Source organism: Anastrepha obliqua, chromosome 6 (genome assembly GCF_027943255.1).
Source record: "Anastrepha obliqua isolate idAnaObli1 chromosome 6, idAnaObli1_1.0, whole genome shotgun sequence".
Taxonomy (NCBI): Eukaryota; Metazoa; Arthropoda; class Insecta; order Diptera; family Tephritidae; genus Anastrepha; species Anastrepha obliqua.
Genome location: NC_072897.1, coordinates 18,170,936 through 18,183,481, shown reverse-complemented (window position 1 = coordinate 18,183,481; position 12,546 = coordinate 18,170,936). Strand labels below are relative to the sequence as shown.

The following is a 12,546-nucleotide window of genomic DNA, read 5'->3' as shown; positions in this document are numbered from 1 at the left end:
TTTTATATTACTTTTATGATATTTTTTTTACGAAACTTTGTACACATGTTTTTGGAGGTGATAGAAGTAACATAGGGTACCATCAGCGAGGTGGATAGGGTTTGAGATATAGGTCAAAACGTGGACCCAGGTAACCTTCGGATGTGTATGTACAATATGGATATCAAATGGAAGCTGTTGGTGAATGCTTTAGTTCAGAGTATTCCTCATGCCGCTCCGTGACTAGGGTCTCGAGATAAAGACCAAAACGTGGACCCTAGAATGTGTTTGTACAATATGGATATCAAATTGAAGCTGTTGGTGAATGCTTTAGTACAGAGTATTTTTCATGCCGCTCCGTGACTGGGGTCTCGAGATATAGGTTGTTATTCCCTGACCAATTATGAAGAGAAACTGAGTTATCCGGTTAAAATATATTCATTTTCCAGGTTTTTACATGAAATCTACGAAAAAGTATTTTTTTCCCATGCAAAATACATGGGATATTTCAAAGCCCCGGCGGCACCATTAAATATGGTCTGATTAAAAAAAAAAAAAATACGGGTCTTTTTATTTTTCATTCTTTACTATTTTGGGGGGCGGCAGCATACAAATTTTTTTTGGACCACCCTAGTATGTATGTATATTTGTATATGAAAACAATAATGCACTAGTGCAACAGCATCTTCATTTCATATGTACACACGTATCTACATATGCATGTATGCCCAAATAACCTTGACTTATGTATTTACACATGTCTCAGCACATCACAAAAAGTCAAATATAAATACGTAGTAGTGAAAAGCTTGTATGAAATTGGCATTCCGCCGTATCTTCTCAGGATATTAAGGAGTTACTTCTCTGATAGAGAACTGATGTATTAGAGCAGTGCTGGAACAAAAAATGTACAAAGTTACTGCTAACATAGGTGGTCCTAAGTCAACTAGGAGAAAATTGCTGGCAAATGTGGCCCCTTCAGTCACCCTGTATGCAGCCCCAGTTTGGGCAAATACGGCGAAACTGAAGGATAACAAAAGGAAGCTATTGTCTGTATATAGGCTAAGTGCCCTAAGGGCATGTTGCGGCTACAGAACAATATCGGATGACGTGGCGTTTGTCATAGCTGGTATGATACCAGCGGACATTCTCGCGAGTGAAATGAAGCGAGTCTATGACAGATGTGCAGCGGATGCCGAAATAAATAAAAGAGCGATGAGAAAAGAAGAGCGGCTTGCGTCACTAACAAGGTGGCAAGACCGATGGAATACCTCCAGTAAAGGGCGACGGACTTATAAACTGATTCCCGATTTGCGACCATGGCTAAATCGGAGTCTTGGAGATACAACCTACCATGTGAAACAGTTCCTTTCTGGACATGGAAGTTTTAGGAAATACCTGCATTGGCTCGGGCATGATGACAGCCCCTACTGCCCTGTGTGCATCAATGTAGAAGAAGACGTGGAACATGCCAGTTTCCACTGCCCACGTTTTATAACAGGAAGAATAATTCCAAGTGCAACTGAGGTAGTCGGCTTCATGTTACAATCGGAAGAAAAGTGGGAGGAGGTAGCTGCATTCGCTACTAGAATTCAAAAAAAGCTCAGATACATTGAGCAAATGAGACGCATTAGCCGATAGACATTGACGAAGCTATATAGCTAACCAGCCCTGCGAAGTAATACGTTGAAGCAGTTCCGCAGGGAGAGTGGTGGAGGAGACGGAATTCAAGGGTTTAGTACGTAGGTGTACTGTTTTGCAAGTCCAGACAGTATGAAAATTACTGACTGCGCGTGGTGCCGAATGAGGTGTACCCTAAGCAAGCAGTATGAATCGTGCATGCCCTCTAAGTTGACGGTATCTATGAAAGATTCCCCCTTCGTTAACAAAAAAAAAAATACGTACTAATGAACAAATTTCTTCCAAGTGCTGCTCTAAAGTATATGCAGGTGTGTATGTATATATACCTACTTTATGCCTTAGCATACATATGCACATAAATACCTACTTGCCCTCTCAACTTCCTAATAAATATTTGTATTCATATGTAAGTATTTACATCCATGCACGTTCAAACATACATGTATATAAGTTTTCATATTATAATTAATTTGATGTTTTTAAAAAATAGTTAGAGCTTTTAGCTCTTCTTTATTTCACTTCAAACTTCAGACTGACTATACTTTTTCAATACTTTCTTATTACACCTTATTTGCCTAATTAAACTTATTACTAAGTATGATAAATGCTATGTTTGCATTCCCATTAGTAGGTATATAGGTATGTATGTACATAAATGGTTTGTTTGCATTCCCATTGGTAAGTACGATACGAATAGGTTTGCATTTCTGTTGGTAAATACGATACGAATGCCTTTGCATTTCCGGCACGCTTTATTATTTTATGCTGACCTAATGTCTGTTTACAATTTTGTTAGTACCGAGTTCACTCGAATTCTTGGGAAAGTAATAAATTGAATTTACTGGTGTTAACTCCTCCGCCTTTAAAAACGGGCGTCCTCGTTTGTCTACACATGGTGGGGGATTGATTGGTCCACCCGTGGAAGCGGTTCAGATTGCTCGTGATGCTTCAGAATTAGTTTTTGCAACGGAATGTTGTTTTCGATGTTAAGAATGTACTTGTCGGTTAATTTTGATTTCTTCTTTAGCTTTAGCCTGATAGCCAAAATTGCATTATGATTAGAATGGTACCAGATATTCCGAAATTTGCCAAAGATGCTGTTAGTCCTTTACTTTCGAGATTCTGAAGATTTTTTATGTTTTTCAAGTGAAGTTCCTTCAACATTTCAATGCTTAATATTTCTTCTTCCGCTGTTCTTATAGCGCTTGATTGTTATATCGCAGGAAGGGGCTTGCTGCCTGAATATGTTTGGTTATTGTAATTGTAGAATTGCGGTATTGTAAACAAAAGAGCCGGATAGATTGACATCTTCCTGGCCTATGTGAACTATTACTTTGTATTGATTGAGAAGTATGACATCGGCGAAAATTTCTTCGACTGTTGGAAAGTGCTGGTTGTTTATTAAAATGCAAGTAAGTGGAAGGCTTTTTAGTAAATGCGGAATACAGGAGGACAATATTTTTTTGTACAAATTTTAATTTCATTATGCTTTACACAATTATTTTTCATGCCGAAAACTTTATCTTTAAATACTAAAATTTTCCCAAAATTTAATTTAAATATATATATTTTTCCCTTTTTAAGTGTTTTAATTGATAGAGATTCACATAAACTTTCATCAGTTAATGGGATATCAATTAGATATAAAATCATTGAGTTATTTGAAGCAATTTTCACATTTGCAGATTCTTCAACATTACTAAAGGGAATTTAATCTTTTTCAAAAATTTCTTTTATTATTTTCATTTCAATATGGTTGGCGAAAATCCTCGTAGCTAGTTCCTCCCCATGGGCGCCGACTGGGCAATGGGCACCACTAGCTGCATTGCATGAGGTTAGGCTTAACCAGGTCTACCTGAGTGCAATGTGGATCGTTGATGTCTAGTTAGGATCGATGCATGAGCTCTCCTTCCTCTCCGCGGTGACTAACTCTATATGTTATAATATCCCAAGGTGTGGTCGGGGGGCTAATACAAAGATCATTGCTAATGACGTTCCTGGCAGCTAGGAATAAAACGCTATGGCTTTGAGATCCCTGAAAGAAAAACTCATATGGAGGTAGACGAGGAAAACACGCGGCTTAGGATATTACCCCAAACGTCGGTGGGAGAAGAGGCTGCTACCACCGACGGGCACAGTGAAGATTTAAGCTGGGTCGCCAGCGGCCACACCTCTACTCTAACGGGAGCAGTTGCTACTGCCAACACAAACACAAACACAAAAAACGAAATCGCTATGCAACATGTGGGTGCCATAGTTCAAGTAGACTCGGAATAGCCTGGAAATCTCAGCTAGCGTAAATACCGCAGAGAAGACGCTTTACATAGCTCTCCGGTAAAACTCGATGGTGCCATTTCTGACAGTACGAAAATACCTAGAGTAAAGCCAAGTAAGGAGGGGATGAAAGCTAAGTCGCGATACAAAGCAGCGGTCAAGATCTGCGACCGACTTGGTGGCATGGCCAATCTGACGCAAGCAGCAGCGGAAAGACTGGCATGGGCTAGGGAGGAAGTAGGAAAAGGCCGTGCATATTTTGCAACACCTGCTGGATATTCCGCATCGAACCCAAACTTCTCCAACAAGGTAGAGGAGCAAATGGCCTTAAAGAGGCAGCGATATACGGAAAGCGAAAGGAAGACAAAAAGAAGGTGCAAAGGCCGCTGTAAAGCTAATCGCAACGCACTCAACCAGATACCGTGAAAAACCATCCACATCTAAAGCAGCGGCGGCAGTCAGTGAGTTAGCCAAGAAGCACTTGACCGTGGCGCTTACTGATCGCAGTAACCCGTTAGGACGAATGACGCAGGAGCAATGGAAGGTAGTTGAGATGAGACTACTGGAGGCCTTGTTCGCCAAAATTGACGCTGATCCAAGCGCAACAATGCCTACATTTGATGGAACAGGTTGGATCAGCGGCGTCTAGATAATAAAGTGTAAAGACGATCCCACTCTCATATGGGTTAAGGAAGCGGCCTATGGGAAGGGCATCTCTTGAAATCGAGGATCGGAGTTGCACACCAACAATACCGAAAGCCAAGGTGCTGATACCGCGCACGGTCAATAGAGAGTAGGTCTTAAAACTCCTGCAACGACAAAATACGGATGTTCCTAGCAAGTGCTGATGGAGGCCAAAACTACATCATCCAAATTAATAAAACAGCGGAGGACATCTTATATGCAAGGTTTGGGAAAATGGCGTGGGGTATTGGTAGCGTGTATCTTCGCCTCAAAAAACGCAGCCCAACAGACATTAATGAAAACACGCTGGAAACTGGGGAGGTGGAGAAGGATCTCGGCATAGAAGACATCCTCGAAACCACCCTAATTCTACAAGAAGTGAAGGAGGGTGAGCTGGAGCAGGCATCCAACCCCTTGAAGGAGCCGAATCCTGATACTGAAGGTTCTTCAAATAAATCTTAAATAAATGTAAGGAAGCCTCAGTTGAGCTTCTTCAGAATCTAGAAGGGGCCAACTACGATATGGCTCTGGTCCAGGAACCATGGATTGGTTCGGAAAACCTGGTGTCTGGACTAGGCTCACCAAACTACAGTACTTACTTCCCGATCGCTACAAACAGGGTAAGAGCAGTGATACTCGTTAAGAAAAGTGTATGCTCCTACTTTAATTCTAATCTCTCCACAGATGACCTGACAGTTGTAACAATCCAGGACTGCAAGAATAAAGTTTTACTTTTCGGGTCCTGCTACATGTCACACGAAAGGGAGGCACCGCTGGACGAGCTTCAAAATTTGGTCAAGGAAGCCGAGGGCAAGAAGCTAGCGCTTTTCGTAGGGTCCGATGGAAACTCCCAACATACCATCTGGGAAAGCTCCGACATAAGCGATAGATTTATTTTATTTTACTAAGTAGCCTTGCAGTAGCAAACCATGGGGAGGAACCAACATATAGTGGGCCCACCTCGAAAAATGTTCTAGACTTAACCTTTACGAATAACCTTACGATGGTGGAAGATTGGAGAGTGTTATTAACGCCTTCCTTCTCCGACCACAGATACATACATTTCAGAACAACTTTCACGCCCAAGCTAAAGAGCAATACCTTCAGAAATCCTAGAAATACAAACTGGAATTTGTTTAGGAAATTGCTAAGCAAAAACCATTGAGACCTCGTAGGTTCAGCTCTTATGTTAAACTGGAAGAAGTATTAGAACGGTGACAAACGCGCAGACCTTGCAGATCGTGGAAAGACTTCAGTGGCAGTATAGAAATTACAAATGAAGCAGCTAGGATCAGGAAACTGTTATCGAAACATTCCACCACGCCCAATTTAATTCGCAAAACTAACGGAGACTGGACTGATAGTTCTGAAGAATCCCTACAAGATCTAGTCACCACGCATTTTCCAGGATGCATAGACTACTCAGATCACGATCCCTTGAGAGATAACGTAGCACACATCACGGAAGAGTTTATTACAATCCAAAAAAATAGAATGGGCGATGAGCGATCTTTTGGTAACATGGTTAAAAGCGATATACACAGAATGTCTGAGGCTAAACTATACACCTGTTATCTGGAGAGAAGCAAGGGTTGTATATATACCGAAAACTAGTATGAACAACCCGTAGGAAACAACCCAACTCTCAAAGGACTATAGGCCCATTAGTTTGACCTCATTTCTTCTGAAAACGCTTGAGAAAATCCTTGACGCACACATCAGAGAAAAGATGACAGACTTCATGTCTAAGGCACAAAACGCATATATTGTACTAAGGGCAGATCCACAGAGACTGCGTTACACTTACTAGTGTTAGTTATAGAGAAAGCTCTAGCTTACAAGGAATATGCTTTAGGAGTATTTCAAGAAATTAGTGGTGCATTCAACAATGTGTCGAGAGATGCCATTTTAAGGCGCTTAAACACAACGAATACAGAACCCGCTATTTATTCATGGATAAAGAACCTGTTAGGTTGTAGAATAATAAGGGCGGAATGGGACGAAGCTAAACTCACTAAAGTAGAATGCGAGGGTACGCCACAGGCGGTGTTCTATCGCTACTCGCTGTTAATGAGTTACTAAAGAAATTTGAAGGTACGGGATCGAAACTAGTAGCATATGCAGATGACATAGCCATATTAGTGACAGGCAAATAATACCTTAACAACGTGAGTGAGATAATGAATAATACACCCGGCGCAGTGCACCAATGGACAACACAGCCAGGCCTAGGGATAAATGCTGATAAAACGGATATGATACTTTTTACTAGAGTGTACAAGATCCCCTACTGGCAACCCCCGAAGCTAAACGACGTGGAATTAACTCTTAAAAACCACACAAAGTGCCTTGGAGTAATTCTGGATAGTAAACTATCATGGAAGCACAGTATATTAGGGAGAAAGAAAAAGGCCAGTAACGCACTATACGCATGCAAAACGATGCTGGGAGTTATATGGCGTCTATCTCCTGCTATAATGTATTGGTGCTACTTAGCTATAGTAAAGCCAATATTACTATACGGAGCACAACAGGTGTATTTAGAACTACTCCAACGGCAGCGCTTGAAAAAATACTCAACTTGTTACCGATTGATATTACGGCGGAATGCCTAGCAGCTAAATCCGCCGCAACAGGCGAATTTACCTGTAAAACATTCGGACATAGCTCAATAGGTATTAGTTTTAGGGTCCAAATGGACTATATGACTCCGAAATGCAGTTGGGTGAAGAAATTCCGGGATGGAAAAAAGGAATGAAACCTAACCCAAATACTCTTAATATATAATATTTACTAATGGCTCGAAAATGTTAGACGGAGTAGGGGAAGGGATCTACTGCGCAGAGCTAGGCATCAACAGCAATTTAAGCTTGCTGACCACTGCTGTATCTTTTAAGCAGAAGTCTTTGCTGTAGGTAAGGCTGCCGAAATAGCATTCGCAAGGAAATCAAGCAACTGCAAAATAAATATATACGTTGATAGCCAAGCTGCGATAAAAGCAATAAACTCATATGAAATTTCATCTAAAAATGTTCTAAGAAGCAGAGAAGCCATAGACAGATTAGACGCAGACAGACGGTTACATATCTATTGGGTACCCGGAAATAAGGGCATTGTAGGAAACGAAATTATAGATGAGATTGCCAAAAGCGCTGTTTATAGACAATTCGTACAAGAAAACGACATTTTTTTTTTTTGTCGGAACAACTAGCAAGTGCAGCACTCAGACATTAATTAAGTTCATTGTACTACACTTGGATTCCCTTTTAATTTTCTTTAAATCTACCCGATCTCCGAAGAAATTTGAGTAGATCTTGTGGTGCCAAGGAGCCAAGATGGTCGCTTCTTAACACATCAGTGCCAAAGACCTCAAACCTGATTCGGGCGAAGGCGGGACAGACACACAGGAAGTGGTCCGCCGTCTCATCCTCCTCTTCACAGGCTGGGCAGAGTACACTGTCTGAGATGCCCAACCTTTCCATGAGCTTCGCCCAGAAAAAGTGGCCCGTCATCAGTCCAACCAGCCGTCTGCACTCCCCTCTGCTTAATGACAGAAGGGTTTGCGACAGTCGATCGGACATGACAGGTAACATCAGTTTAGTCCATCTGCAGCCTCTCTCAGCCTGCCGAGCTCGCTTGTGGGTGGTAGTTACCCATTTGCTGACCGTGGCTGTGATGGACGCAGAAATGAGTGGCAAAATGGGCTCTGGGCGAAAGAAGAAAACGCCATACTGAAACCTTTAAATACGGAATACAAGAACATCGCTGCGGACATGCAAATACGGATAGATAGGAAGTGGAATAATCTAGCCACTTGCAAAACCACGAAAATCATGTGTACACAGAGTGCAGATAAAGACGTCAGATTCGTACTAGCTCTGTCTAGAAAAGAAAGCAGAACTATTGTAGGTATGCTGACAGGCCACAATTTGCTAGCGGCGCACGCATACAAGATAGGAGTTACAAACAATGATAGCTGCAGATTTTGCAATGAACTAGAAGGGAGGGAAACGCTAGAACACCTTCTATGTTCCTGCCCTGCATTAGCTAGAACCAGATTAAAATGCTTAGGAGCTTTACAATATGAGAAGTTAGAGTACCTCTCGGGTATAGAGCTCCAAAGTTTACTTATATTCGCAACAGACGCAGACTTATTACAAGATGTCTACTATAAAGAAACGTAAGGGTCTAGCTCCATCTGGTAACATTAAGGATCAATAGGTCTATGTGATGGCTTTCAGCCAGCCAGGTTTTTTATTAATTTCAATTTACTTACAGCAACATCATGTTGAATGCTATCATGATTTTTCAATAGTGCAACTATTTTGTTTGAAATCCCTGTAATATTATTAATTCTTCCATTCATTAACTTATTTATCATTACTTGTCTATCATTATTTTCAAGGACATTATTAATATTATTTTCTAATATTTTAAAGTCTTTATAGTCTAGACTTCCTGCCAGTCATTTCCAAGCAGATCCTAGGTCATTTAATGATCTTTTATTAACTTTTGATTTTCTAGGTTTTAATCTATTATATTTAGGAAATTTTGTATTTGTTTTACTTCGTTATTTAGGAAGGGGAGTAGGGAATCGGTAGCAATAATTTTATGTCTTATGCTATTGTTAAGATTGTCCAATATCCTTTGGTGTTCATTTATTGTCAATTGTATGAATAATTCTATAAGTTACGGACTGAATTTTGGTCTATCCTGTATTAAAAGTCGCTAATTTTGAGTTAGTATAGTCAAGTATCCTAAATTCGCCAGTGACTAGTGGCAGAAGTAATCTAAAAAGAAAAATATAAAATTTTGTGTGTCTTAATGTTGGTTTTGTGTACTGTTCGTCCTTTTTCAGTAATAACTATACTTGATTTTTCTTCTCTTACTATTCCCTTTTTATATCTAGCAGTGAGTTTTGAACCTAATCTTTTATTAATTCTTACGTAAATAACATCGCCTGGTGAATATGTTTTCATAGGAGTTATTTTTTTGTTATGCACTTCTAAATCTTTTTCCTGTTTTTTCTTAATTGCCTCTATGTTTTCTTTTCGTGAATTCTCATATTGCTCTGGGTTTGTAGAAACTCTTCTTCCGAAGAATGCTTTTATTGGTCGTTTTCCTATTGTAGAATGAATGGTGTAATTGTATTCATATACAGATCTATCTAAAAGTTCTGAAAAGAATCTATGCATTTTTTCAACTTTCAGACAACGCATAATTTCAGTAAAGGTTGAGTGAAATCATTCTACCTGTCCATTGACTGTACTTGTGTAAGGAGGTGCTTTATAAATTCGTATTTGTAACTGATCTTCAAGCACGAAAAATATCGAAACTGAATTCAAAGCTTTTTCATTATCTACTATTATAAATTTGGGTACGCCAAAGGCGAAAATTATCTGTCTTAATGAGTCTCTATTTCCTGTTTATCTTCTTCTGACAAATCTTCTTCTTAAGTTTGAGTAAAACGTATTTTAAATTTAGAAAAATTTAGTGGGTATATTTGTTGAATTTTTACGATGATTGGTTCCGATGTAAACTTGCCTTTTGTTACTAAAGGATTTAAGTATCGTTTGAAAATGGAAATTAGATTTTTGTCAGTGTAGTCATGCTGAATAAAAATATGTAATTATATGAAATGTGAGAAATGGAATCTTAAATTGATAACTATTTTCTTCGCCACTTAAGAGCCAAATATGATTCTTAAAACCGCTTATTGGTGCTTCTACTGCGGGAATAAGGTTATGTGCGGAACTGTCATTGCTATCTGTCAATGAATTATTGTGAGATATTTGTGGTAATCTTGAGAGTGCGTCAGCTACAACATTTGTTCTGCCTGGTTTATAGATTAACTCGTAGTTATATTCTTCTAGTCTAGCTTTCCATCTCTTCATTTTACTATGCTGTTATGGTTTCTATTGCTAGGGGCGAATGTGAGTAGTTGGTGATCAGTAAAAATCTTGATTTTTGCGGAGCCATAAAGATAGTTTCTTAAGGAATTTAGGGACCAGATTATCACTACCATTTCTCTTTCGTTCGCTGCGTAATGTTTTGCGGTCTTCGATAAAGTTCTAGAAATGCACGTTATTGGTTTGTCATTTTGTGACTTTCTCTTTAAATCGAGTACTGAAAATAATTTATTCTTTCCGAGTTCTGAAAGTACTCCATTTATTTCGGGGATTGGATATCTATCGGCTATTGTTACTGAATTTCGTTTCCTATACTCTATCACCATTCGGTATTTTTTCTCTCCTGACGCATCTAAGTTTTTTTGGTACTCCCCATACAGGTGAGTGGTATGGAGACCTAGATGGTCGAATAATACCGTCACGGAGATATTCCTCAATTTGCTTTTCTACCTGTTCTTTGGGGCACATTGGGTACGGTAGTTGGTAGTTCTAATTTCACCGGTCACTGTGGTAGTAAATGTCAACTTTTCGGCAGGTTCACTAAGGAGTGTCTAGTAATCAGCAGTCAGTCTTGTTAAAGTATCTTTTTGATATTTTGTTATATGGTCAGTACGTATGTCAATTTTGTTGATTGCCTGCATGATATGTTGTTTAATTGGAACTTTTACTGTGTTCTGAATTCTTATATATCTAGTCATGTTTTGTGTGAATTATGGCCGAAAGGGCTTTTAAACTGTCGTTTCTTAAAATTCCATGGAGAGATTTTAATGAAGGCAGAATAAAAAATTATATCTTTAGATCTGGTATTCCGAAAAGATTTACGTTTGTATAATGCGTTATTTTTACGTTACCACCGATAGAGTTCGCCAAGAATATATTGTCATTCGGAATTGGTTTGGGTACTATAGAATGTTGAATGTAATTTTTGTTAGAACCTGAGTCTTACACTCAAAATAAGGCAGTGAGGAGTTCGCTAGTCTAAAAAATGTATATCGGAAAGATCCTCAATAAAAGTTTCACTTTCTTGGTGGTCAAAATTATCTGTTTCATAATTATCGTTACATCCCTGATTTGGTTGGTCAGGATAACTGTAGTGTATTTCCTCAAATTGACCGTAGTTTTCTTCGTTAGGGTGAACTTCAGAATTTATACAGAAGCTCATTTGGAATTTGTTGGGCTTATCCCTAAAAAGGGACTCGGGGCTGGTCGATTTATGTAATTAAATCTTTGTGTTTGGATACTTGGTCAATATCCATTGGTTCAGGTTTTGGTAATGGTTTAGGTGCAAAAAGTCGAGGAGGAACTTGTTGCCATTTTTGGTTAAATATTTATGGCCGTGTATTGAAATTTTGTTGTCGTTGCCATTGTTGGTTAGGTGAGGGTTGATAATACCTATGTCTTTGCATTGGTTGATTCCAATGAATTAAATGTGGATAAAATATTTGAGGTTGAGAGTTCCTCCGTAGAGGTGGAGGTGGAGGCGTTGCACGATGAGTTTTACGGGAGTTATAGTGAGCAACGTTTGCTCTGAAAGTTTGATTTTCCAATTTTAAGCACAATTGGAGTGCCTCAGCAAGATTGGAAGGTTCCCGAATCCCTAGTAATCTAGGTAAGTCTCCGTTGAGACCTCCGTTGGGACCTCTTATCAATGTGGATACCAGCAAGGTGCGAGATTCTATTCCTGCATCCAAACATGTAATTACGCTAAGGATTAGGGAAAGATTGGTATAAACTTTTTGGTAAAATTCCTGTATGGACAGATTTCCTTGGATTAAAGATGACATTTGATACTCGAGAGTATCTAAATCTCATTTGTCACCGTGATGAGTGGTAAGGCAGCGGGAAATAGCGGCCCTGTTTAAGGGTGTATTGTATGACTCAAATACAATGCCCGCATGTCCTATAATTTTATTCCTGATAACGCTAATAACTCCTTTCCACACTTCTTTTCCAAGATCCAAATTTACCTGGACCACCGGAGAATTCGCGCAAGCGGCGCACACTGGGGATTTTGCGGAAAAAAGTCAAATTTGCAACATACCACCTACGCAATGCTTAA

The 12,546-nt window shown here is 39.4% G+C and overlaps 1 protein-coding gene across 1 annotated transcript in view; it reads right to left on the bottom strand.

Moving 5' to 3' along the window:
- Window positions 1-12,546, bottom strand: part of LOC129249812 (calcium-dependent secretion activator-like) — an 83,841-nt gene that overhangs the window by 47,375 nt on the left and 23,920 nt on the right. The window lies entirely within an intron of this gene.